This window comes from Vicugna pacos, chromosome 2 (assembly GCF_048564905.1).
Source record: "Vicugna pacos chromosome 2, VicPac4, whole genome shotgun sequence".
NCBI classification, from domain to species: domain Eukaryota; kingdom Metazoa; phylum Chordata; class Mammalia; order Artiodactyla; family Camelidae; genus Vicugna; species Vicugna pacos.
The window spans coordinates 109,632,367-109,659,590 of NC_132988.1; the positions used below are offsets into that span (position 1 = coordinate 109,632,367).

At 33.0% G+C, this 27,224-nt stretch overlaps 1 protein-coding gene across 16 annotated transcripts in view; it reads left to right on the plus strand.

Moving 5' to 3' along the window:
* LCORL (ligand dependent nuclear receptor corepressor like) overlaps positions 1-27,224 on the plus strand; it is a 153,728-nt gene that overhangs the window by 15,193 nt on the left and 111,311 nt on the right. The window lies entirely within an intron of this gene.

Genomic DNA, 27,224 nt, shown 5'->3' on the forward strand with positions numbered 1-27,224 from the left:
CTCTGAAGCAGGATATAATAGTAATTATTTTATTTTAAATTATTTTAGTTTACTGTGGATTAGACATTAAACTCCTACACTAGAATCCATTCGATTTTCACAACAGTCACATAAGTAGGAACTATTTTCATCATCCTTGCTTTACACATAAGGAAATTAAGTAACTTATAGGTAATGGAAAACCATTGAAGGATTGGTTTTCAAGCCTAGGAGTGACGTAGTCTTAATTTGTGATTTTTTTTAAGATTACGCTGCCAGGAGAGTAATAGGAGAATAGGACAGGAAAATCAATCAGGTGAATGTCAAGATAGGCCAACCAAGAAATAATGAGGGTCTGAAATAAGAGTAGTGGGTGAAATAGAGGGAGGGAAAGAATTAAAAAGATATGAGGCATTACAGTCAACAGGTTTTAGTCATTGATGAGCTATGGGCATACAGAAAAAGAAAGAAGAATAGAGAATCATTTCCAGACTTCTGTTTAAGAGGCCTAATTGGATTCTGGGACCACTCTCCAGGGTGGGACACAGAGCAGTTTTATATTTGAGGAAGTAGAGTCAGTATATAGGCTTCTCAATATCTGGGATCAACACATCAGGGTTTGCTAATTTTCCTTAAGCCAGTTGTGGCAAGGGTATGTACAGCAGGACCTCTAAGGAAACCATTCATACAATGGAACATAGCAGAGTATAAATTCTGAGCTTTCATAGCTCAAAGGCTCTTACTTCTGCAGGTATGAGGTGACACCCCTGCATTCTTGTACTCTTAACATTGGAAGGTACAGTAGTGGCTTTGGAGCTTGATTATTATTGTGTGTGTGGTTTTATTTTTTAACCCAAAATTTTATCCCTTATTATCTGTCAGGAAAATATAGTCTAGACAGACTGTATTTTTTGGTTTGATATGGAATAATTTTATAATAAATAATAAGTAATTTAGACAGACTTCAAGTCATTTTTCACAAATTGTGTTGAAGTTGGTAGAATAAATGAATATGGTTCATTGTAGGTTATAGATCTCCAAAGCATATAATGATTACTTCTTCAAACAAAACCCTGAACATTTCTCTAACCTTCATTTTTTCTATCTCCTCCCAGTTGCTAGCCTATCTCATTATTTGATTTACTTGATCTCTCTTCACTTGTATGTCTTAACACATATCCTAAACATAACATATCTAAAACTGAATTCTTGATCTCCCTCTGCCAAATACCAGATCTGTTGCTCTAGTTTTCTTCATCCCATTATATGTAATTTCTCAAGTCAAACACCTGGAAGTCCTCTTTCACTTATTCTCTATCTCTATACGCATTTCACCAATTATTATTTATTATACTTCCAAATACATCTTATATCCATCCTTTTCCCTCCATTTCCACTCCAGTCTAAATCATCTTTACTTTTTTGCCTGGGCCACTGTAACGATTGTTAATGGTTCTGCTCTGATTCTTCTTTAGTTTAACTTTCTGTGCTGCAGACAACAATTTGATGAAACCTTTGCTCTATTCACAACCCAGTGATGACTTCCTTTTGCACTGGAGGCAAAAACATGGAAGTCTGATATATTCTGGGTTTTTTTGAAAATTATTACAGCCTTCCCAAAAGTTGCAATATGGCGAACACCATGAGAATACAAAAATTGGCTTGAAGCCAGATTGTGAATTTTTTTTTTTTCCTTTTCAGGAGTTAGTCCTTATTCTGATACTTAATTGAGAGTCAATTGACATTTTTGTTGGTTTGCTTTTAAGAGGCGAGGTTCACAGGAATTCCACTTTCCACATTCTGTTCAGTAAATTTACTATTGAAATTCTCTATTTTATACCAATCCTCTGCAAATATTGATTACTCTTTCTCTGGGGAAATATCAGAAGTAGCTTTTCCAGGAGAATATTTGAAGACTTGGGCATAATTTTTAAAATTGTTATGGGAAATGTTAAATATATAAAGAAGGAGAAAGCATAATGAATCTCCATATTTTTGTGACTTCTTTTATAATAGTATTGCAGATTCTGGACTAATTTTTAATATTTGAATTTGTATTAGAACAAAACATTTTATATGTTGGTTGTCTGAATGCAGTAATCAAGCCATTCCAAGTTCTAACATAAATACATATTTTGTTGTGATAGTTGTGGGTTTATGCCAGAGTTATGAAAAATATTGTGACATTTATAATATCTTACTGCTTGCTTTTAGGCTTAATATAAACTTTTTCTGGTTGTATGTGGTTTGATTTGAGCCAAAAAGAAAATGAGTTCTAGACCCTAGAAGCTCACTCTCCTACTATTCCTCTCCTCTCCCCTCATTCCATCTTTATTGTTCTGCCTTTTGAATGGCTGTAAAACGAATAAGAAACCATTGCTGCTTGTATCCAGATCTATCTGACATTTTATGTTCGTCAAACAAATCAAAGAAGGTACTGCTTATTAATAGATTTGTTGCATATGTTGAAGAGCAGTACATTGTTTTTAATCTTGTAGAGCCATTGAATTACCAGTAATATAGCTAATGTGTCAAAATGTCTCAGAGCATTCATTGCATTTGATTGTTGGTAAAATGAAAATAACTTACTAAAAATGTTTTCACATTAGTGTTATAATATTTGTTAGCACTCATAATAATTTGGTACTTACAGTTTGGTCTTGGATCTTTATTCAGATCCACATCAAATTAATTTATGGCTTGGAAAATCTGAATTTTAGGAGATATGGATAGATAGAGATCTGTAGAGACATAGATGTATATACAGATATCTAGATGTATATACATACACACATATGTGTATAATTTGTCAGTAATAATAATTGTGATGATTCCAAGAGTCTTTTTTTGAAGTATTTTTAGTTTAATTTTAATGAACAGTTGAGGAGAATTCCTGTCGCTATTTGTGTGCTTAAAGTCACAATTATATTTAATTAAGTTTTTTTTGCAGTAAATTATGAATTTGGAGTCCCTTTTATTCTAGGTGTCGCTTATTAGCTGTGTAAACTTTAGAAAGTTATAGGCTATTCTCTCAAAAGTTGTTACATCTTACTGATTTTCAAATCAGTGCTTTCATTCTTTCTTTGTACTGGACCTCTCTGCAAGATTTGTTGACAGCCTCTTTCTTATTGACATCTTTTTTTAAGTTTTACATCTTTGGATAATTTTCCTAAGCTCAAATGTGATCATGTTACTCTCTTTGTAAAATTGTTCATTGGTTCCCCACTAACCTTAGGATAAAGTCTATAAATTCATAATGTGGCTTAGGAAAAGCCCAGCATAACCTGCACCTCTGTTCTGTAGCCTTTTTTGTCATCCTTGAGCACTACCACCAAGCAGCTGCATTAGTAGTACAGTAATAATAGCTAACATTTATTAAACACCTATTAATACTTGTGCCAGATATATACTTTACACATATTCTGTCCTTTAATCCTCACAGTAATCTTGAGTATAGGTATCATAGTTCGCATTTTACAGAGGAGTCATGCTGAGCCCTGTTTGGATTCTCAAGTACTGTACTTTTGGCTTTTGCATTTGTTTCTTTCCTTCTGGATTACAAATAACTACTCTTCATTTCTTCTTTTTGTAAACTTTTAAAAATCATAACTACATAGAGAAAAGTATATAGATCATAAACTTATACTTCAGTGAACAAAAAAGAACATAACTCTTGTAACCACCACCAGATCAAGAAATAGAACTTCTGAGAAGTCACCTCATAACCCCTCTTAATTAATCTCTCCTCTCAAAGATGAATAGTTTTCTAACTTCTTAACACTATGTTATTTTTGCCTATTTTCGGAAACTTTACTTAGATGGAGTTATAGAGCACTTATTCTCTGTGTCTAGCTTCTTTAACTCATTATGTTTATGCAGTTCATTCACGTGGACTTCTGTAGATGGTTTATTCATTTTCGTTGCTCTATAATATTCTAATATGTAAATATGTGATAATTTAAGATTTGGGGTTGTTTCCAGTTTACATTATTACAAACAACATAATTAACATTCTTTTTGGCAGGGGGGCGTGTAATTAGGTTTGTTTGTTTGTTTTAATGGAGGTACTAGGGATTGGACCCAGGACCTTGTGCATGCTAGGCAGGCACTCTACTACTGAGCTATACCCTCCTTCCTTAGTTAACCTTTTTTTCAATACTCATTCTTTTATTGCTAAAAAAAAATAACAAACATAAACTTAATGGAAATTGGATAATATATACTTAATTACTCTCTGCTCTTGTTTTATCCTTTTCAATTAAATATATAGAGTTACCTTTAAAATAGATTATTATCAAGTTATGTTGAAATTTCTTAATTTGTCAGACATCTGTGTTGTCCCTTTTGTACTTTCTATCATGCAAAGTATCTTTGGAAATTTTCTTTTTAACTTGTGACACATTTAATAACCTTATATGTGGCAAATGATATTATTTGTCCTTTGAGGGTGGTGGTGTATTTTGGACATAGCCAAAAGACATTTGGAGCCAAGACAGTAATTTTATGAATGATACACTGTGTCAGAAGTCAGTTGAGATTTCAAGGAACATAGACTTGTCTTCCCTGTCCCTATCCCCTTGTGGCTTTGAAAACTATTCTTTTTGCAGAATTAAGTCACTGAATTCAGGTAGGGTTATTAAGCCACCGAGATAAGCCAGAGTTTATAGTGTATTTTGCTTTTGAGGTCTTTTGCCTTAAAAGCTGGTTACTTTTGCAAGTTACTTATCTTGTACTTAATTTGTATTTGAGCATTATTTCCTTAATTTTTGACAGTGTTTTTTTTTTTCATTTTTAGCCTTTTTCTTCTTGAATTTGTCTTCTCAGCAATTAAAATTTTCATCTTTCCTTTGATCACCATGCCATTACTAACACCCTTCCCCAAATTAAATACTGAAGATAATGTACCTTCTACCATCTTCTCTCACTTTCTCTTAGGCTTTAATTAGTTCTCTCTTCTTGCTCATCTCAGGCATCCTATATAATGATTATTGAGCTTGTCTGCTGTTTGTCTTTTTTCCCCATTAAACTATGACCTTAAGGCAGGTGTTCATTAGAAGTTTGACAAAAATGTTTTATGAAGACTTTGTCACCTATTTTAGTCTTCTCTGAAACACTGTATTCGCCACAAATGCCCATTTTTACGTTAGTCATCTTTCTTATCATTTAAAAACTCTCTACCTCTTTATTGAAAAAGCATTGTGTTATTAAGCATAGATGATCCCCCTCTCCCTTCAGCCACATCCTCTGTTGGCTGCATTTATTAGGCAAATTCAGCTACATTTATTAGGTAAATCACTTTGACAGTTCCTGGGGTTAAACAAAGGTAGTAATGTTGTCCCTGTTGTCAAGTTGCTAAACAGTCTAACTCCTTTTCCTCAATGAAAAAAAAAAAGAGTCTCAAGTTAGGATGTGAATATTCTTGAAGAATGTGGTGCTGATACCAGTGAATTCTGACAAGTAAGATTGGAAAAGTCTCTGTGATACCATTTGGACAGTATTGTTGTATATCAAATCTTTGTATTTTGCACATGAACGAACTGCTGCTTAATATGGTTAATTACTCAGCTAGTTGTGAAATCGGAAGAAGATGTTTTAGGTTAGTTTGGAAGACAGGACACTTGAGAGGTGAACAAAGATGGGAGAAAAGCATTTCAGACAGACAACATATACAAAAGCTCAGATTTGTAAATAATCTAATGTGTTAGTTCTTCTAAGTAGCATGTAATTTAAATATGACAGAGTTGTATAAAATGAGGTTGGATAATATGCAGGGGCTAGATCAGAGAAGCTCCATATTCTATCCTAGAATATTTATAATTCATTCTGTAAGCAGTAGATACCCATTGAAAAGTTTTAAGCAGAATTATTGTAATTGTCTGGTTTTTTAAATGGTGAAAGTTGATTAGAACAGTGATTGCAATATCAAAAAAATTTACAGAGTAAAGTATATTCATATACCTTCCATTTTTAGAAATAAAGCATGACAAATGAAAATAGAAATTCTCATTTATCTTTTACCAGACCCATTCCCCCTTTCCTCCATCCTGGAGGTATATTTTTCTCTTGCTGTGAGTCTCTATAAAGAGTTCATAATCTACTTTTTATAAGTTACTTCAGTGGTAGCGTCAGATATGTTTCTTTATGTACTAGGTGTCTTTCATGGAGTTGCACATTGAGTTTTTCTGTGTCTGTTTATTTTAAATGTTCAGCAGATCTTCTATTTAAATTATTAACTTTCTTCCTAAAGCATATTATTATCTCCTATTTTCTCTTTTCATTTGTATATCAGTCTAGTTGTTTTATCAGTTAGGTGGGCTTGAAATGAGACATTATCAGTACTATAAAATATGAATATTTGGTATTTAAACTTTATAAGGGTGACTTGCAAACTTAATAAAAGATAAAGGGAAATAATATGGACAGAGCCTTGTCAAATGTGTTTCCTGAATTTGTACCTGTGTAGGAGTAAAATTTACTCAGGTAGGGGTAAAATCTAGTTCAAATACCTGAATTGTGTATTTCCAGTTTCTGATAATGTCTATCACTTATTTATTGTTTTATTACATTTTACCGTGAAATGCCATACAGATTAGCTCTGGATCTGGAACATATGTGTTTCATTAAACATTTGAGGACAATAATCAAGTCTTCAGCATATAAAGTGTTGATAATATTCCAATATATGCATTTTATTAAGTGTTTGAAGACAATAATTAAATCTTCAACATATGAAGTGCTTATAGAAGAAGGGTTAGTGATTCAAAGAGAGTATGTCATTTGTCCAAGATCACATGGCTGGTATTGTGGCAAATTTGATAACTTCATATCCATCATCATCCTGTATTTTATGAGAGGGCAAAACAGACTCATATTAGATATAAAAATCAGGGAATACTCTTAGCTCTTAATGAGAGTATGAGACCAATTTTTTCAACAATGACTAAGAAGCATTTGAATACAGTGAAATAATTATTCTAGTATCAAATCAACTGTATTTAAGTCTTGAACAGGATAGGCATCTATCTTATACATTTGTATACATGTATACATTTGTCAGTAATTCCTTATGACTAGTTTGGTTTCCATTTGTTACATAAATGTAAATTAGAGAAAGACATAGATAATTAAAGTATTTTGGGTTTTTGTCTTTTACTGTCTATTCAGATATGTGGACTCTGTTACCTTAAGGCTGACTTTCAAACCAACATTGGCACTGTTGACATTTTGGGCTGGACATTCCTTTGTTGTGGGGAGTTGTCCTGTGCATTGCAGGGTGTTTAGCAGCATCCTTAATTACCAGTAGTTTCATTTATATGCTCATGTTAGAGGGTTAGAGAGACTTCAGAGCCTTATAATAGAGACATTTTTATTAAGAGAGTCATCATAATCCTTAAATCATATAGAAAATACATTTGACATATGCTTCAGAAAGAACAGAATAGTAAGAAACAACTTAAGAAACTTAAGAGGCAGTGGCTACACTGAAACTAAAGTGCCTTCGAGTCTAAAAAAATAGAAAAAGCACTAAACTAAGCAAGGCATAAATATGGGTTCTTCTTAGAACAAGGTAGCATGTAAAATAAATGGCTGTAAATTTTAGAAAGATATTTTGTGAAGAAAGATAAGTTTTTAACTTACAGATTGGGCTGTGTTTTAAAAGTTGTTCTGAGAATGAATATCTTTGATCTCAGAGTGAAATTTTTCTCTCAAACATTTATTCAGCAAATGTTTGAATTTCTTATATGGGCCAGACACTAAGGCTCTCATAGCAAGCAAGATGACATGATGCTTTCCTTCTTGGAGCTTATAAAAATCTGTGTCGTTTATCAAATAAAAATACCAAATAAAGATTTGTTTGTGTGATTTTGTTTTTCCATCACTCATCTTCCCCAGATTTGGGTTGAGGACAGAATTCTTGTCTCTTCTTACTCACTGATGTACCTCCAGCTTCTGGAACATATGGTAGACTTGTAAATACTTGTTAAATAAATAATTGATTAGTTGGAAAGAGACATTACAAAAATTACATGTGATTAATTAGAATTGTGATAGGTGCTCCAAAGGCAGTATTATATAATAGAGAGCATGTAACAATGGGTCTAATCTAGTCCAAAGCTAAATTAGATTAGCTGAAGTTTTAAATTTGAGGCAGTGATTCCTTTTCCCCCCAGCTTTATTGAGGTATAATGGACAAAAAGTACATATATTTAAAGTATACAGTATGATGATTTGACATATGTATACTTTGTGCAGTGATTACCACAGTCAGGTTAATTGATACATCTGTCACCTCTCAAAGTTACTTTTGTGTGTGTGTGTAAGGAGAGAGTCTACAATCTACTTTCCTAGCAAATTTTAAGTAACAATATTGCTAACTATAATCTACATGTACATGGTGTACATTAGATCTCCAGAACTTATTCATCTTAAAATGGAAGGCTTATACTCTTTGACTAGCATCTCCCCATCTCCCCTAACACACTGGTAACCACCGTTCTACCCTCTGTTTCTGTGAGTTTCAGATTCCACGTATAAGTGAGATCATAGGTACTTGTTTTTGTCTGACTTATCTCACTTAGCATAATGCCCTCTGGATTCAGCCATGTTGTTGGAAATGACTGGATTTCCTCTTTTCTCATGGCTGAATAATATTCCATTGTCTGTATATATCACATCCTCTTTTTCATCCACTGATGGGCACTTAGCTTGTTTCCATGTCTTGGCTCTTGTAAATAATGCTGCAGCAAACATGCGGGTGCAGGTATCCCTTCAAGACAGTGATTTCGTTTCCTTGGGATATATATTGAGAAGTGAAATTGTTGGTTCATATGGTAGTTCTATTTTTAATTTTTTGAGGACCCTCCATACTGTTTTCCATAGTGGCTGCACCGACTTACATTCCCACCAACATTGCACAAGGGTGCCCTTTTTTCCACACCTTCCCCAGTACTTACCTCTTGTGTGTTTGATGATAGCCATTATAACAGGTGTGAGATGATATCTCACTACGGTTTTGATTTACATTTCCATGATGATTAGTGATGTTGAACACCTTTCATGAACCTGTTAGCCATTTGTCTCTCTCCTTTGGAAAAATATATATTCAGTTTCTCTGCCCATTTTAAAATCAGATTGTTTTGCTCTTTGCTTTTGAGTTACATGAGTTTTTTTTTAATATATATTTTGGGTATTAACCTTTTGTCAGGTACATGGTTTGCAATTTTTTTCAGAGGTGGGCTTTTCATTTTGTTGGTTTCTGTTGCTGTGCAGAAGTTTTTTAGTTTGGTGTAGTCCCACATGTTTATTTTTACGTTTGTTGCCTTTGCTTCTAATATTATATCCAAAAAAGTATGGCCAAGACCAATGTCAAGGAGCTTTCCCCCTATGTTTTCTTCTAGGAATGTTAGGATTTCAGTGATTTTTTAAAACCAAGACTTTAGGAATAATTAGGAGTTACCTAGACATGTTTTGGGGACAAGAATGTGGGTCAGAATGTATTGTAGGCTGAAGGAACAGCTTTGTATGAATGCCTGAGTTGGGGTGTGACTTTTTTTTAGGGTTGGGTGTTGGCAGGGGTGGGGTTTGAGGAGTAGCGTGGTACCAGATGACATACTAACTTTTCTTCTATTATATGTTGAAATACCAAACATTTGTAGTAAAAACAATGTCATTACAGTATCAACAATCAAAGTAGAAAAAAACTTTTAAATGGTAGTTTAAAAATATTTGGATTCTGATACTTGATGAAAGCCTGTTTTAATTAACTAGAAAGTGAGACTCCATATTCCATCTGTGTGCTGGTGATCTCTAAGTCTGTGTTTCTACCTCCGCATGTTTTTGTTTAATTTATGTCTGCATGTCCAAGTTAACATATCCAAAAGTGAACTCCATTTGTATCTACTAATCATTTGAGATAAACAAAAAAAACACACTTCATGGATTTTCTATCTCAGTGAATGTTTGTTCACTCAGTTTCTCAAGCCAGAAATCTTTACTCCTCTCACTCTCACCTGAAGATAATGAAACTATGTCACTACTTAATTATTTTCCCATTTAATTGTATTATACGGCTCAAAGCCATTCTCTTTTTCTTAGGTAAATTTCTTCCTAGATTTATGTTCTTGTATTCTCTCTGCTGTATTTCTGCAAGTTTTCTAAGCATTCTAGCTTTCTTCAACTTTGCGCATTTTGGTCTACGTGCCACTTGCTGCTTGAGTGATTTTTTCTGAATGCAAAGCTAATCCTGTCTCTTGACTACTTAAAGTCCTACCATCGCTCTTTCAGGCTTTCAGGATAAAAATTAACTGCTTGGCAAAATGTGCTATGCCCTTCGGGATCCATGTCGTGTGCATCTCTCCAGCCTTTCATGTTGCCCTCCTTTCACATCACATTCTTTATTTACCCCATACTTCTTCAATTTCTACATATGCTGTTTAAGTTAATTAAAACTTAATAAAATTTAAAAATCAGTTCCTCATTTCCTGTGTTGGATAGCTCAAGTACAGAACATTTCTATCATTGCAGAGTTCTGTTGGGTAGTGCTTTCTTGACAATATTAAGCTTTCTTTTCCCTATTTCTTTATGCATGCTGCTCTCCTTTGCTAAATGTGTAATGCACCCTTCCTTGTTTTACCTAGCTAATTTTCATTCTTCCATTAAGACTCAGTTTGGGTGTTCTCATTTCAGAAAAACCTTCCCTGACACCACCTTTTCTTGTTTCCTCTAACTCCATCAAAGTCTGAAATTCAGGAGTCAGTGTTTGAAATCAAGATTCTAACAGATACAAAGTATTGAAATTTTGTATAAATTAAAGTTTTACTCAATATAGTTTTATACTAAATATGGTGCATGTATTTACCACCATGGAAATGAAGATACTTAAATGGATCTATCATCTGCGTACTGACTGAAGAAGCACTTCATTAAATAACTGTGACCTTAGAAAAAGATAGTTTGTATGTTACGTAGGTCAGAGTTCTCAGATTTGCCACTTGGAATGATAATTGCATACATGTAATTAGATTTTAAAACAGAATTGAATCTAGCGAATCAGTTTGTCTGAAGGTAAATTTATAAGTAGAAAAGCATTGTTATCAGATGTGTTTTCATTATAATAATATAGTATTAAATTTGTAGCTATTAGGTTGACTTTAATAAATAGCATTATCATGAGCAGAGTGGGGAATGTAGAAAGCATCAGTATGATTACCTACCCTCACTCACGTTTATAATATGGTTGCTCATCAGCAAGTTTTACCTCTACTCTACTTACACACTACTTCCCATCGCTCAGCATCGTTTGGCATATTTCACTTCTGTAATCAGTAGTTCAGATATATTTCTGATGTGTATCTGATAAGGAGAGATTAGATTCAGCATTAAGTTTAGACCTTTAGAAATGATATTAGTGAGCCGAGCAGAACATAAGAAAGGAAAATGTGATTTTGGGGGGGGGGGACTTTATATTTTTGCCCAGGGCTTGTCTCTTCTTCTAGGAAAGGGACAAAACACATGTTCTCCTTGCCTATTTGTAATAGATTTGGTGGTTATATTTTCCAAACTAAAGATCTGGATGCATCTTCTAAAAAGAGGTAGGTTTTTTGTTTTGGTTTCCATTTGTTTTGGGGTTTGTTAATCTATCCAACAATATGAGGCTATCATGGGATAGGAAAAGATGCTAAATATTAGAGTGCCACTTTATAGCTTATGGAAACAGTAGATTTCTCAAGGTATTTCTGATTTCAGATATTCAAATTTAAAAGGAATGACTACCAGAACCCCAGTTTTCTGTAGTTTAACTACACTTGACTTTGGTTGGAAAGGCTTCATTGATATATCTTAGATATTTAAATTGTGTGGCACAAATAAGTACAACAGGCATTTAAAGACACGTAGATATTAATGAGGAATGGTTTAATTAGGGATACTTTCTTAGAAGACCTAGGTTTAAGCAAAAGAAGGAATGGAAAAGAACAAGAAGTAGAGACAAAGAAAAAGGAATGAACAGTGTTCGGGGAATAGTGTTGAGACAGGTTAAGAATACATAACTAGAATAGAGGATTGACTATAATATGGAAGTTGATTTTGCCTATCAGGGAAGGCATTAGGATCATCTGATGAACTCTCCTATAAAATCATATCCATATGAACACATCACATTGTCCTTGTATTTGCTGTCTCATCCTTTCTGTCTGAAAAGCTTTTTTGAGCATACTTTTTCTGTGTGTGCTTCTATCATACTTTTTCGAATCATTATTCTATTTCTGTACAAATGGGTCTTTGTTTTTAAAAATCATGGGGTTTTTAATATGCCACAAGCAAGCAGAAAGCTGAGTTACCTTTCCACGCTCATTGATGACTGTGACATCTAATTTTCAGTTTTCCATCTTTACTCTAAACTCTGACATCATTCATTTGACTTTATTTCCTTAAAGATAACCCATCAAGCTGTCTAACCTCATAGTTCTTCTAGTTCTTAACAAATACCTTCACCTTTCTCTGCTTCAAAAACCATCTCTTATACCATATTAAAAATATTTTTGGTGAAGTTTATTAAGGTATAATTTATAGAGTACAGTTCTGTGAGTTCTGACACACTAACAATTGGATAACTAACTCCTCAACAATCAAGATATACACAGTTCCACCATCCCTCAAAGTTCTTTTATGCTCTTTGGTAGTCATTGCCTTATCCATACCCAGGCACTAGCAACCATTGATTTGATATTTGACCCTATAGTTTTGCTTTTTCCAGAGTATTATGTAAATGGAATCATACAGTATGTACTATTGATACTGGCTTCCTTCACTTAACAATATGCATTTAAGATATATCTATGTTGTTGCACTTATCAGTAGTTTGTTCCTTTTGTTGAGTAGTAGTTTCTTATATCATAGTTTATCCATTCAACAGCTGAAGGATATTGGGTTATTTCCAGTTTGGGGTAATTGTGAATGAAACTCTATGAACATTTGTGAATAGATTTTTGTATAAATGTAGTTTCCGTTTCTGTTGGATAAATACCTTGGACTGGGATTATTGGATCATGTAGTAGTATGTGTTTAGCTTATTAGGAATTGTCAAACTGTTTTTCAAAGTTATTGCGCCACTTTGCATTCCTCCGTATAATTTGTGAGAAATCCAGTTGCTGTGTATCCTTACCAGCATGTGGTATTAGCAGTTTCTTTTTAGTCATTCTAATAGGTATGTAGTGAATTCTGTTGAGATTTTAATTTGCGTATCAATGGTGAATGATGTTGAGTATCTCTTCATATGCTAGTTTGCTATCCATTTGTCTTTTTGGTAATGTATCTGTTTAAATCTTTTACCCAGTAAAAAATTTTGAGTGGCTTGTTTTCTTAAAAGTTCTTTATATTGTCTAGATACAAATTCTTTTCTTTGAAGTATAGTTGATTTACAATATTATGTTAATTTCAAGTGTACAGCAAAGTGATTCAGATACACATATATGTTCTTTTTCAGATTTTTTTCCATTACAGGTTATTATAAGGTACTGAATCTAGCTCCCTATGCTATACAGTAAATCCTTGTTGTTTATCTATTTTCTATATGTTAGTGTGTATCTATTAATCTCAGACTCCTGATTTATCCCTACCCACCCCTCTTTCCCCTTTTGTATCTATAGTTTGTTTTCTATGTCTATGAGTCAGTTTCTGGTTTGTAAATAAGTTCATTTGTATCTTTTTTGAAGATAAAAGTGTTACCATAAGATATTTGTCTCTGTCTAACTTACTTCACTTAGTATGGGGGATCTCTAGATCCATCCATGTTGCTGCAAATGGTATTGTTTCATCTCTTTATGGCTGAGTAATATTCCATTGTGTGTATATATATATATATATATATATATATATATATATATATATATATATACTGCATCTTCTTTATTCATTCATCTGTCCATGGACATTTAGATTGCTTTCATATCTTGGCTGTTGTAAATAGTGTTGCTGTGAACATTGGGGTGCATGTATCTTTTTGAATTAAGAGTCTTCTCCAGATATATGCCCAGGACTAGGATTGCTGGATCTTATGGCAACCCTGTTTTTAGTTTTTTAAGGAACCTCCATACTGTTCTTCATAATGGTTGCATTGATTTACGTTGCCACCAGCAGTGTAGGAAGGTTTCTTTTTCTCCACATCCTTTCCAGCATTTATTATTTGTAGGCTTTTAAACTATGGACATTCTTACTGGGGTGAAGTGATACACCTTACTGTAGTTTTGATTTGCATTTCTCTAATTTTTGCTTATTTTTTGATTAGGGTGTTTGTGGTTTTTTTGATTTTGAATTGTATGAGCTGTTTTTTATATATTTTGGAAGATAAGCCCCTGTTATTCGCAGTATTGGCAATTATTTTTTCCCATTCCATAGATTGTCTTTTCGTTTTGTGTGTGGTTTCCTTTGGTGTGTTTGATTAGGTCCCCCTAAATGGGAAAATATCTTTTGTATTTCCTTTCATCTTAACCATTTTGAGGGAATCTTCATTTCTTTGTGTAGATCCAAATGTCTGGGTGGTAACATTCTTTTTTCTGAAGACTTTCACATTTCTTCCGATTATTTTTCAGTTTTTGTTTGTCAAAAATGTCTTTATTTCACCTTTATTTTTGAAACATATTTTTGCTGTGTATAGAATTCTGGGTTGACAGTTTCAGCACTCTAAAGGTGACATTGCATTGTCTTCTGGCTTGCATAGTTTTGGATGTGAAGTGTGCTATAATTCTTCTCTTTCTTCTTGTGTGTTATTTAGGGTATTACCAGTTCTGTTCAACAGTAACTGGAGGCCTTAGCCAAAACAATAAAATTAAGGGGTAAAAAAGCACAATGACTTAAAATTACAATTGTAGTTTTCCTCAGGTGTTTGTATATAAAAATGTAAGAGAATCTATAGACAAATTGTTAAAACTGTTAGATAAGCTGAGCAAATTTACTGGATAGAAATTGGCCACATCCATGTACATCAAAAGGAAATGAGGTTTTTTTTTTAAGTTAACATTTTTAGTTGACCATAAAAACTATAAAGAAGGAAAGAATAACTCCAATAAATGATATGATAGACCTTTGTTAAGAAAATCATTCAGTGGTATTAAGAGTATTTTTAAAAAATCATAAAATGGTAATCTTTAACATATTGTGGTATTCACTTAGGAGTAGACAAACAGATCAATGACGGGCCTAAGAACAGATCCACAAAAAAAAGGTTGAGAAATTGGACCTAATCAAAGTTACAAGCTTTTTGTGCTTCAATAGACATTATCAGAAAAGGGGAAAGACAATTCACAGACTTGTAGAAAATATTTACAAGTGGATCATATATCTGATAAGGGACCTATATCTATAAGAACTTTTATAGCTCAGTAATGAAAAGATAAATAACCCAATTAAAAAATAAGCAAAGCATTTGAGTAGACATTTAACTGAAGAACATATGAATTACTGATAAGCTCATAAAAAGATGTTCAACATCATTAGTCACTAGAAAAATGAGATACCACTTCATACTAACTAAAATGGCTATAATTGAAAAGACAAGTGTTGGTAAAACTGTAGAGAAATTGCTGGTGGGAGTATAAAATGGTCCAACTACTTTGGAAAACAGTTTGGCAGTTTCTTAAAATGTTAAACATAGAAATATCATATGGATCCAGAAATTTCATTTCTATGTGCCTTCCCAATAGAAATGAAAATGTATGTCTTCAGCTGTTTACAACCCAAAGTTCCATGAGTTGTCAAATGGATGTATAAATGTGGTGACATACAAATACATGCTACAACATAGATGAACCTCAAAGACGTTATACTTAGTGGAAGAAGACAGATACTAAGTAGCACGTATTATATGATTTTATTTATTTGAAATAGCCAGAAAACGCAAACTTACAGAGATAAAAAGTAGATTGATTTGTACCTGGGGCTGGGGGTAGGAATGAGGAGACTCTAAATGGGTACAAGTTTTCTTTTGGAGGTGATGGAATGTTCTAACATTAGATTGTGGTGATGACTGTACATCTCTGTACAATATATATTAAAATCATTGAATTACTTACAATGAGTGAATTTTATGGTAGGAAATTATACCTCAATAAAGTATTAATTTTAAAAATCCAGACTTACATTCTGTGATTTCATGGGACATGAAAGTAGCCTTACTAATTAATTGAGATGGAATGGTGCTTGGGATAAAATTGTAGTTCTATATTAGACTGTTCATAAAAATGAATTCTGGTGAATTAAAGAACTACATATAGCAAAAGTTCAAAATTTTATGCATACTCATAAAAATAATTATCTTTCAAAATTTTTCTTATAAAGAAAATGTACAAACCATAGCGCAAAATACAAAAAAAAGTTTGTCTATGCTACATTAAAACAAGACAAAGCAGTGGAGGGTGTATAGCTCAGTGACAGAGTGCATAATTAGCATGCACAAGGTTCTGGGTTCAATTCTGAGTACCTCATTTTAAATAATAAATAAATCTAATCCCTGCCCCATAAAAGACAAACAAAAAAGCAACACAAAGCAAAAAAAAGAAAAAAACAAACAAAAAAAACCTATGAAAAAAATATTGCAGATCAACTATACTTCAGAAAACCCCCACAAAACTTCTGTTTTGAGAGAACAGAATGAAAAGTTAAGCCATAACTGGGATGGGGGGTGTGCAGTTTATGAAATTGGTAATTATTATCCAGAATACATAAAACTGATTTGATTTTTTTTTGAAAAACCAACAGTCCAATTGAAAATTGGCAAAAGGGCAATCTGTAAATAACATTTCAATATATGCTAACTTTTAGTAGTAATTAGGGAACTGCAAATTAAAATGGTAAGTGATTTTATGTTCATGTGTTTGACAAATATAAAGCCTGATAATACCAAGTTGGTGAGTATTTGGGGAAAACAGGAACTCTTAAATATAGCTGATAAAATCTTAAGATCTTTAACCATATAATGCAATATCTAGTAAAGTTGAGAATGGTCATACCTTAGGGCCAAGTAGTTCCACTTAGAGACTTCTACCCAAAAGAAGCTCTAACACTTGGACAGGAAGACACATTTATGAGGATTTTTGATGCAGCTCTGTTTGTAATAACAAAAAAAGTGAAAAGTCACACAGCTCTCAATAGAGAAATGGATAAACTGCATGTATCTATATAAATGAACTCTGTATTATAGTCAGACTGAACTAGGAATTTTGGTTTTTGGTAAGGGTGATCTAAGTTATCTAGAGCAATCCTTATGTTGCAAAGTATGAAAAATGCTAGAATAAAATTTTTTTTTTTTAAAGAGCTGCAAAGATAATTGGGAATACCTAGGTTAATGTTACTGGTAAGAAGAAAATAAGGGGTGAAAAGCTGTTTAAGCTTGAGGTCATTTGCCATATTTGTGCTTTCCTGGCCAACTAGGGAAGAGGATCAGAATTCAAATCGTCGGGCTTGTCCAAGGTAGATACCCTTATAGTATATCTATAGAAATTAAGCTGGACTTCAGAAGGCCTTGCCTTCAGGGTAAAAGCAACCAGGCCTAAATGTCTTTTTCCCCTGAAGTCCCAGGAGGAGGTTACCTGTTGATCAGAGCAGGAAAAGGAAAAAGTAAAGGAGAAAAATACCTGAGATTGAACTTGTCACAAACTGGCCTTCTAACAGATCTGTACCCTGAGGTAATCAAGGAACCTCAGGCCATAAAATTAAAGTGTTGCTGTGACCTAAATATTTGTGTCTCTCCAAAATTCCTAGGTCGAAACTTAATGGCCAAAGTGGTGATATTTGCAGGTGGGACTTTCAGGAAGTGATTAGGCCATGAAGGTGGAACTCTCATGAATGGGATTAGTGTCTTTACAAAAGAGGCCCCAGAGAGATAGCTTGCCCCCTTCACAATGTGAGGACACATGGAGAAACTGGCATTCTGTAACCTGAAAGAGAGCCTTCACCAGAATCTGACTGTGCTAGCAGCCTGGTCTTAGAATTCTAGCCTCCAGAACTGTGAGAAATAAATGTTTGATTTTTATAAGCCACTCAGTCTCTGGTATTTTGTTATAACAGCCTGAATAGACTAAGACAAGTGTACATTAGTTTCCTACTTCTCTTGTAGCAAATTAACACAAATTTAGTGGCTTAAGACCACACTAATATATTAGCTTACTGTTCTGGAGGTCAGAGTCTGAGATGGGCTTCCGTGGGCTAAAATCAAGTTGTTGACAGGGCTGTGCTGCTTTATGAAGGCTCTAGGGCAGAATCCATTTTCTTGTGTTTTCCAGCTTTTAAAGGTTGCCTACCTTCCATGTTTTGTTCATCTTCAAAGTGGTGGTTAGTCATTCTCCTGATGCCATCTCTCATTCTGACTCTTCTGCCTTCCTGTTCGCAATTTAAAAATCCTTATGATTATATTGGGTCCACCAGGTTAATCTTATCTTAAGGTCAGTGATTAGGTACCTTAATAATACCTGCAACCTTAATTCCTCCTTGCCATGTAACATAATTTATTCATGAATAATGAATATTGGAACATGGACATCTCTGTGGAGCCTTTCATTACTCTGCTTATCACAAGATGGTTTCTAATTGACAGTGCCCTTAGATGTTTTCTGGAAACAAATGATAAGCATCTTTGGAGGAAGAGGGTACATCCATCCTAGGCATTAGGGAGTTTTTAATCTTTTGGGAGCAAAGCCAGTAAGTACTGCATTAACTGCAGAAAGAATCAAGGCAAGATGAGAAGAAACCATTAGATAGCAGAATAGACCCATACAACATATGATATTGGAATGATCAGATACTGATTTTTTAAATGACTGTACTTACCATACTTAAAGAAATTACAGACCTAAATATCTGCAAGGACTGGGGAGCTGTAAAAAAAAAAAAAGATGTTAAATATTTTAAAAGAACATTATAAAAGTTGTTAAAATTACTGAAATCAACAAGTCAGGGTATGAACTTCTCCCTCTTATGGGACAAACAGAAAACAAATAAGATAGTAGATATAAACCCAATCATATTGTTAATTACATTAAATGTTATCTAAACACTTCATTTAAAAAGCAGAGACTTACACTGGATAAAGGTGAAAGATTCAACTATATGTTTTCTATAAGAAGCTCAATGTAAATATAAAGACATAAATAGGTTAAAAGTTAAAGGATGGAAAAAGACATACCATTGACCCTTAAACAATGAGTGGGTTAGGGGTGTTGACTCTCTACACTGCTGAAAATCCAAGTATAACTTATAGTTGGCCCTCCATACTGTCCTCCATAGTGGCTGCACCAGTCTACACTCCCACCAACAGTGTAGGAGGGTTGCCCTTTCTCCACATCCTCTCAAGCATCTATCATTTGTAGATTTTTCTATGATGGCCATTCTGGCTGGTGTGAGGTGATATCTCATTGTAGTTTCGATCTGTATTTCTCTGACAATTAGCGATGCCGAGCATTTTTTCATATGCCTATTGGCCATTTGTATGTCTTCACTGGAGAATTGCTTGTTTAGGTCTTTTGCCCATTTTTATTGGGTTGCTTGTTTCTTTGATATTAAGGTATATGAGCTTATATGTATATTGTATATTTTGGAAATTAGTCCTTTATCAGTCACATCACTTGCAAATACTTTCTCCCATTCTGTAGGTTGTCTGTTCGTTTTGTTGATGATATCCTTAGCTGTGCAAAAGCTCTAAGTTTAATTAGATCCTATTTGTTTATTTTTGCTTTTATTTCCAATATTCCAGGAGCTGGCTCAAAACATATATTGCTGTAATGTATGTCTGCAAGCGTTCTACCTATGTTTTCCTCTAGGAGTTTTATAGTATCTAGTCTTAAATTTAGGTCTTTAATCCATTTTGAGTATTTTTTTGTACATAGTGTTAGAGAATGTTCTAATTTCAGTCTTTTACTGGTAGCTGTCTAGTTTTCCCAGCACCACCTGGTGAAGAGACTGTCTTTTCTCCATTGTTTATTCTTGCCTCCTTTGTCGTAGATTAATTGACCATATATGTGTGGGCTTATATCTGGACTTTCTATCCTGTTCCGTTGATCTCTGTCTGTTTTTGTGCCAGTACCAAACTGTTTTGATTACTGTCTGAAGTCAGGGAGCATGATTCCCCCAGCTCCATTCTTCTTTTTGAAGATTGTTTTGGCTATTCTGGGTCTTTTTGAGTTTCCATACAAATTTTAACATTTTTTATTCCAGCTCTGTGAAGAATGTCGTTGGTAACTTGATAGGGACTACACTGAATCTGTAAATTGCCTTGGGCAGTATGGTCATTTTAACAATATTGATTCTTCCAATCCAAGAAAATGGAGGACAGTGTGGAGATTACTTAAAAAACTGAAAATAGACTTAACATGTGATCCAGCAATCCCATTCCTGGACATATATCTGGAGAAAAATAAAATTCAAAAAGACACATGCACCCCAGTGTTCATAGCAGCACAATTTATGATAGCCAAGACATGGAAACAACCCAAATGTCCGTCAACAGATGACTGGATAAAGAAGATGTGGTACATATATACATTGGAACACTACTCAGCCATAAAAAAGAAGAAAATAATTGCAGCAATATGGATGGACCTGAAGATCATCATTCTAAGTGAAGTGGGCCAGAAAGAGAAAGAAAAATGTCATATGACATCATTTGTATGAGGAATCTAAAAAAATAATAATAATAAGGGCACAAATGAACTACTTATTATTTGTAACCAAGATGACTGATTTCTTGAATATGTGTAAGCACATTTGACTGTTCTTTATGATTGGATTACCACATTCTGTTGATTCTTATTTTGTAGTTGGCTTTATTCCTTTGATAACTATGTAAGTTTAAAAAGCTAAAGATCTAATCTGTTCTTAGAAACAATAATTAGCACATATATGTAAATTTAAAATTTGCAGTATACTGTATGTGTGTATTTACATGCAATGTATTGTGTATGTGCAAACTGTAGTAATTCTACCTAATAAAACTGAAAAAGGAGAAAAAGAAATTGATGAAAGAAACTAGAAAAAAAGAAAATTTACAGTTGGCCCTCTGTGTCTGTGGTTCCTCCATATCTGTGGTTTAGCATCTGTGGATTTAACCACCAGCAGATTTTGTAGTTCTATAGTATTTACCAGTGAAAACAATCCACCTATAAATGGACCCATGCAGTTCAACTCTGTGTTGTTTGAGGGTCAACTGTGTAACAAAAGTGATAGTCATAAGAAAGTTAGTGTGTCAGATATAACATCAGATACAGTAAACTTCAGACCAGGAAATAGGACTTTGGAACAACGATAAAGAGGAGCATTTTTTAATGATGATGAGATCAATCCACAAAGGAGCCATAATATAAAAGTATATGTGTACCCAATATCAGAGATTTGAAATACATGAAGCAAAAACTGACGGAACTTAAAGGACAAAGTTAAGATAGAAAATTAGTAGAAGTATAGAAGACACAACACTGTAAAATGATTATGAATCAATAAAAAATGTAAAAAAAAAACCAGAGAAGGGAAGAAATGACTGGAAAAAAAAAAAGAAGTATAGAAGAATGCTTTCAATCAAGTAGGCCTAAATAGTTCCAATAACTGCAGATACATGTTCTTTTCAAATGTATATGGAATATTCACCAATATAGATCAGATGCTACCTGCAAGTCAAATCTCAGTAAATTTAAAATGGTTGTAATCTTGCAAAATGTGTTTTATGATCACAAGGAATTCAGCTGGAATTCAGTAGCATTTCTGGAAAATTCCCAAATATTTGGAAATTAAACAGTACATTTATAACTTACGTGTAAAACAAGGCATCATAAGGGAAATTAAGAAAGATACCAAACTGATGAAAATGAAGAGACAACTTATCAGAATTTATGAGATGGCGTTAAAGGAGTGAATAGGGAAAAATTTATAGCTTTGAGTGCTTTTATTAGAAAATGACAAAGGTCACATATCAATGTTGTGAACTTTCACCTCAAAAACTTAGAAAAATAAGTGCAAATAAAATAAAACTGATTAGAAGGAAGAATGTATTAAAGGTAATGCAGAAATCAAAAATGTAGAAAAGGGTAGACAGTAAAATGATTGAAACTATAAGTGGTCTTTTGGAGGAAAAAATCAATAAAATTGCTAACATTTTGGCCAGAGTGATCTGTAAAGTAGAGGAGATAATTAAGCTGATATTGGAAATTAAAGGGATATCACTGCAGATTGTACAAACATTAAAAAGGTAATAAGAAAAATCTTTGAACAGTTTTATGCAAATAAATACTGTAACTTAAATACAAATTGCCAAAACTGATCAATTAAGAAATAGATAACTTGAACAGTTTTATATTGACCTAAAAAAACTTGGATTCATAATTTAAAACCTTAACCATAAAGAAAACTCCAGGGGTCTGGTTTACAGTTAATGAATAAATATTGTAATACACAAACTCAGAAAACAGAGAAGGATGGTTTAGTTCCCAGTTTGCTTTATGAGGCAAACATAACCTTGTTACCTTAACAAAGACATTTCAGTAGAAAGGATGCTTAAAATCATTAGTCATCAAGAAACTGCATGTTACAACCTCTATGATATACCCATACATGTATATTCATTAGAGTGGCTAAAGTTAAAAAGATTGACATTGCCATATGTTGGTAAGTCTGTGGTGCAACTGGATCTCTCACATATTACTGGTGGGAATGTAAAAGAGTATATCCATATTGCAAAACAACTGTTCAATTCCTTAAAATATTAACAACAAGCCAAAACAATTTTACTGCTCAACTCAGCGATAACACTCTTAGATATTTATTTAAGAGAAATGATAACATATATTCACAAAGAGTTGGTATGCATGTACATATCAACTTTATTTATAATAGTCACGCATTTTAAAGAACCCAAATGTTCATCAACATGAAAATTGATAAGCAGGTTGTCCTATATCCATATAAGGGAATACACCTCAGCAGTTAAAAGTACTGATGCATGCAATCTTCATGACAGGTTGCTGAGTAAAAGAAGCTGGACACCAAAGAGTACATGCTCTGATTCCATTTATGTGCAACTATAGAAAAGACAAGTCTAATTTATAATGACAGAAAATAGATTAGTGTTTCTTTGGGTTTGGGGTTCTTTCAGACAGCTTATTCAAAACAGCACAAGGGTACCATTTCAATTAATAGGAATAGTCTATGTCTGGATTATGTTAAATGAATGTATGCTTTGTCAAAATTTATTAAACTTTTTAAAAATTGGCATATACTATTGTATGACAATTGTATCTCTATAAAATTGACTGTAAAAAAATCAGAGTACATGTTTGTCAGCTGACTGTGCAATAGAGGAAGTTTGTGAAGTGGAATATATGTAGTAGGAGAAATTAACCAAAATGCAGCTAAGTAAAGAGAAGGATATATAAAATACAGGAGAGAGAGCAGCATGTAAGCATTGTAAGAACAACTTGGATACTTTGGATTGGATTGTAAGGAAGGATGTTAACATCAACAGATGTTCACTAAAGGAGGTACCTTGGGCAGAAGGAAAGTATTCCTAGATGAATGCTCTGAGATATGATTAGGAATGAAGAGCAATGACAGTAAATATGTGTGCAAACATAAAAGAACATAATGTTTTAGTGAAGTACATGAAGTAATAACAAATAGGAAGGAAATCTAAGTCCTGGAAGGATGAGAAAAGATTTTGATTAATTTTAGACTTATACCCTAATTTCTGGGAGAACCTCGAGAAGAATAGAGATAGAAGGCATAATTTTCATACTGGTAAAGGAGAAACAAAATTGAATGAAAAATACTCAGTCAATTTCAAAATGTGAAAGAAAGGAGAAAAATGGAAGCTGGATACAAATAGAACAAAAGTAGATAAGGAATTTAAACCCAAATATAAACTTTTAAATTTAAATTACTAAATTCTGACGAAATGTTGTAGTGTTTTAAAAAAGAAATTCCATGTTATTTAGTAATACAGAAAGGTTATAAAGAAATAACTGAAAATGACCTTATGGAAACAGTAACCAAAGTTGTTTTATAGCTGTGTAATATTAGACCATATAGTTGAATACGAAAATCATTCCTAGAAATAAAATGGGTCACTTCATAATTATATAAAGTTCTGTTCACCAGGAAGATAAAACAATTAGAAGGACTTGATAATATGGCCTCAAAAACTTACAAAACAAAATTTTAAAGAGCAGTAGACAAAGCCACAGTTTTATAGGAGATTTTGCATACTTCTTCTCAACAATTCATAGAAAAAACAAACATTAAAAAACAAAAATGAGTAAGGATGATTAAAGAACACAAATAACATGTTAACCTAATGAACAAATATAGAATGTTGCATCCAACAATTTTAGAGTACATATTCTTTTTAAGTATATGTAGAGAACTTTCAAAAATTGTTTATATCAACTATAAAGACAGAAAATTTCAAAGGATTGGAATGATGTTGGGCATTTTTGACTACAGTGTAGAAATCTGTAAAAAGGGTAGACTATCCATATATATTTGGAAATTAAGAAATATGCTTCTAAAAAACATGAATCCAAAAAGAAGTCATAATGGAAATTAGGAAATATTTTGACTCAATGATGAGAAAATAATGACACATCAAAAGTTGTGGAATGCAGCTTAAAGGAGTACATAGATAGAAACTGATAACTTTAAATGCATATGTCAGAGAATAAGAAAGGCTGAAAGTTAATAAGCTGCAAATCCATTACAGGAAGGAAAAATATAAGAGCAAAATAAACACTAAATAGAGGGCAGGAAGAAATAAAAACAGGCACAGGAATTAATGGCTAAGAAAACAAACATATAGTAGAGAAGATCAAGGAATCAAAAAAAGAATTCTTATTAGATCTAAAAAAATGAGAAACTTCTAATGAGCTTGACCGAGAAAAAAGAGAAATAAATGAAGTGTAGAATGAGAAGCAAAAAGGACATGACTGCAGAGCTGTTGACATTAGATAGATAAAAGCATATGAAGAAACATTTTATGCAAATAAATTAGAAAATATAGTTGAATGGGTAGGTTCCCAGAAAACTATAACTAATGTGAGAAACAGAATATATGAGTAGTCCTTTGATGGTTAAATAAACTTGATCATTAAGTACTTCAGAAAGACTATTCCCAGTTGACATCCCTGACATGTTTTTTTAGCTGTTCAAGCATGGCATCTTACATTTCCTAATTTTTTCCCAGAGAGTGGAAAAAGAAAGAACATTTCCACTCATATGAGAGTACATAACATTGATGTCAAAGCTTGACCCAAGTACAAAGGAAATTTATAGATCAGTCTCATTGGTGAACATTAATGCAGACATATGAAAGGAATAATCAGGACAGGAAACCTAGCAAATATATCTGATGATAATATTGGGTTTTCCCAGGAATGGAAGAAGATTGGTTTAATATTCAGTGTAATTCTCCATATTAAGAGATGTAAGACAGAAAAATTACAAGGTTATTGCAATAGATTCAAAGTAAGTTTGGTACTCAACCACAAGAAATAATGAAATTTTGCCACTTGTAACAACGTGGATGGGCCTGGAAGGTATTATGCTTCATGAAATAAGTCAGACAGAGCAAGACAAATACTGTATGTTTTCACTTATAAATGAAATCTAAAAAGTTAAACAAGTAAACAAATATAACAAAACAAACGGACTCAAGATACAGAGAAGAAACTAGTAGTTACCAGAGGGAAGAAGGGTAAAATAAGTGAAGGGGATTGAGAGGTACAAACTACTAGGTATAAAATTTTTAAAAAATTACAAGGTTGTCATCTACAGTACAGGAAGTATGGTCAGTATTTTATAATAGCTTTACATAGAGTATAGTCTATAAAATATATTGAATTATTGTGTTGTATGCCTTAAACATAGTATTGTAAGTAGATTGATTGATTGATTGATTGATTGATTTGGTAAAAATTCAAGGTCTTTTCATGGCAGGGCCCCCAGCCCCCCAACTTTCAGCAAGCTAGACATAGAAGGAACTTCTTAATGTGATAAGTAGTATTTATCTTAAAGAATACAGAAAACATATTTAATGATGAAAATTGGAATGCTTTCCCATTTACTTTGGGTATAAGTCAAGGATGCTCACTATCACCACTAATTTTCAACATTATAATGGAGGTCCTAGCTAAAGCAATACGGCAAGAACAGGAAAAAGAAAGCAATAAGGATTGGAAAGGAAAAAACAAAACTACGATTATGTATAGATGATATATTTGTGTATGTAGAGCATTTTCAGATAAATTGTTATAGTTACGGAGTTCAGAATGTTTAGATACAAAGTCAGTTTACAAACATTAATTGTGCTTCTACAAGCCTACAAGAAATAGAACTTTAAAGATATTTATAATAGCACCAACACTATGCAGTATGAATAAATCTTTACAGGCTATCTATATCTATATATATATACTGTGATCTTACCTACTGAAGAGTTGAGAAACCCGATAGAATAAAAATGTAAGTCCTTACTTGCTTTCTTCTTAAGGCGTTAAGGCTCTTTCTTTCAAGCTTAAGTCTAGGAAATGTACATTGTTTAAATTCAGTATACTTATGTAGGGAGAGGCTATACATTTTGTCTAAAATACCAGAGAATAACATCCTAAAATAGTGGTTTGCAATATTATTTTTGAAGTAAATTGATCATAGCAGAATTGAGTATCTTACTAGTAGAGATTTGGGGCTCATTCAGTCTGAATTTTTATCCAATGTGAAAGTCTTCTGTAGCATTCTAAAAAGTATTCTCTGGTGGAAGTTCATTCATTTTTCTGCTTGAATTTTCTACTCATGGGAAATCGTCTTGAATTATTTTACCAAGATTTTATTAAGTACATATTTACCATGTACTGTGATAGCGCCTTACTTTGTCAAATTTAAGACATCATTTGTTATAAGATGCATTATTTCTTCATCTTATAGTAAATGAAAAAATATTGCCACTTTTTGACACACCATCGATTTTAATATTCATTTTGATTATAGAGATTTTAAAACATTTAAAAAAGCATTTTATAATTTATGGAACATTTCTACAGAAGTATTTCTACTGTTTTACAGTTTAAGAATACTAATCTACTTTATTTTTCATTTTTTCAGATCTATCATGCTTTCTTTAGTTCTTTTTCCTCTATAATTTAAGCATCGTTAAATTTCTTCCTTTTCTTGGTATCCCAGTGATTTTGTCATCCTGGTCATTTTTCGTTGGATGCCTTGTAGTT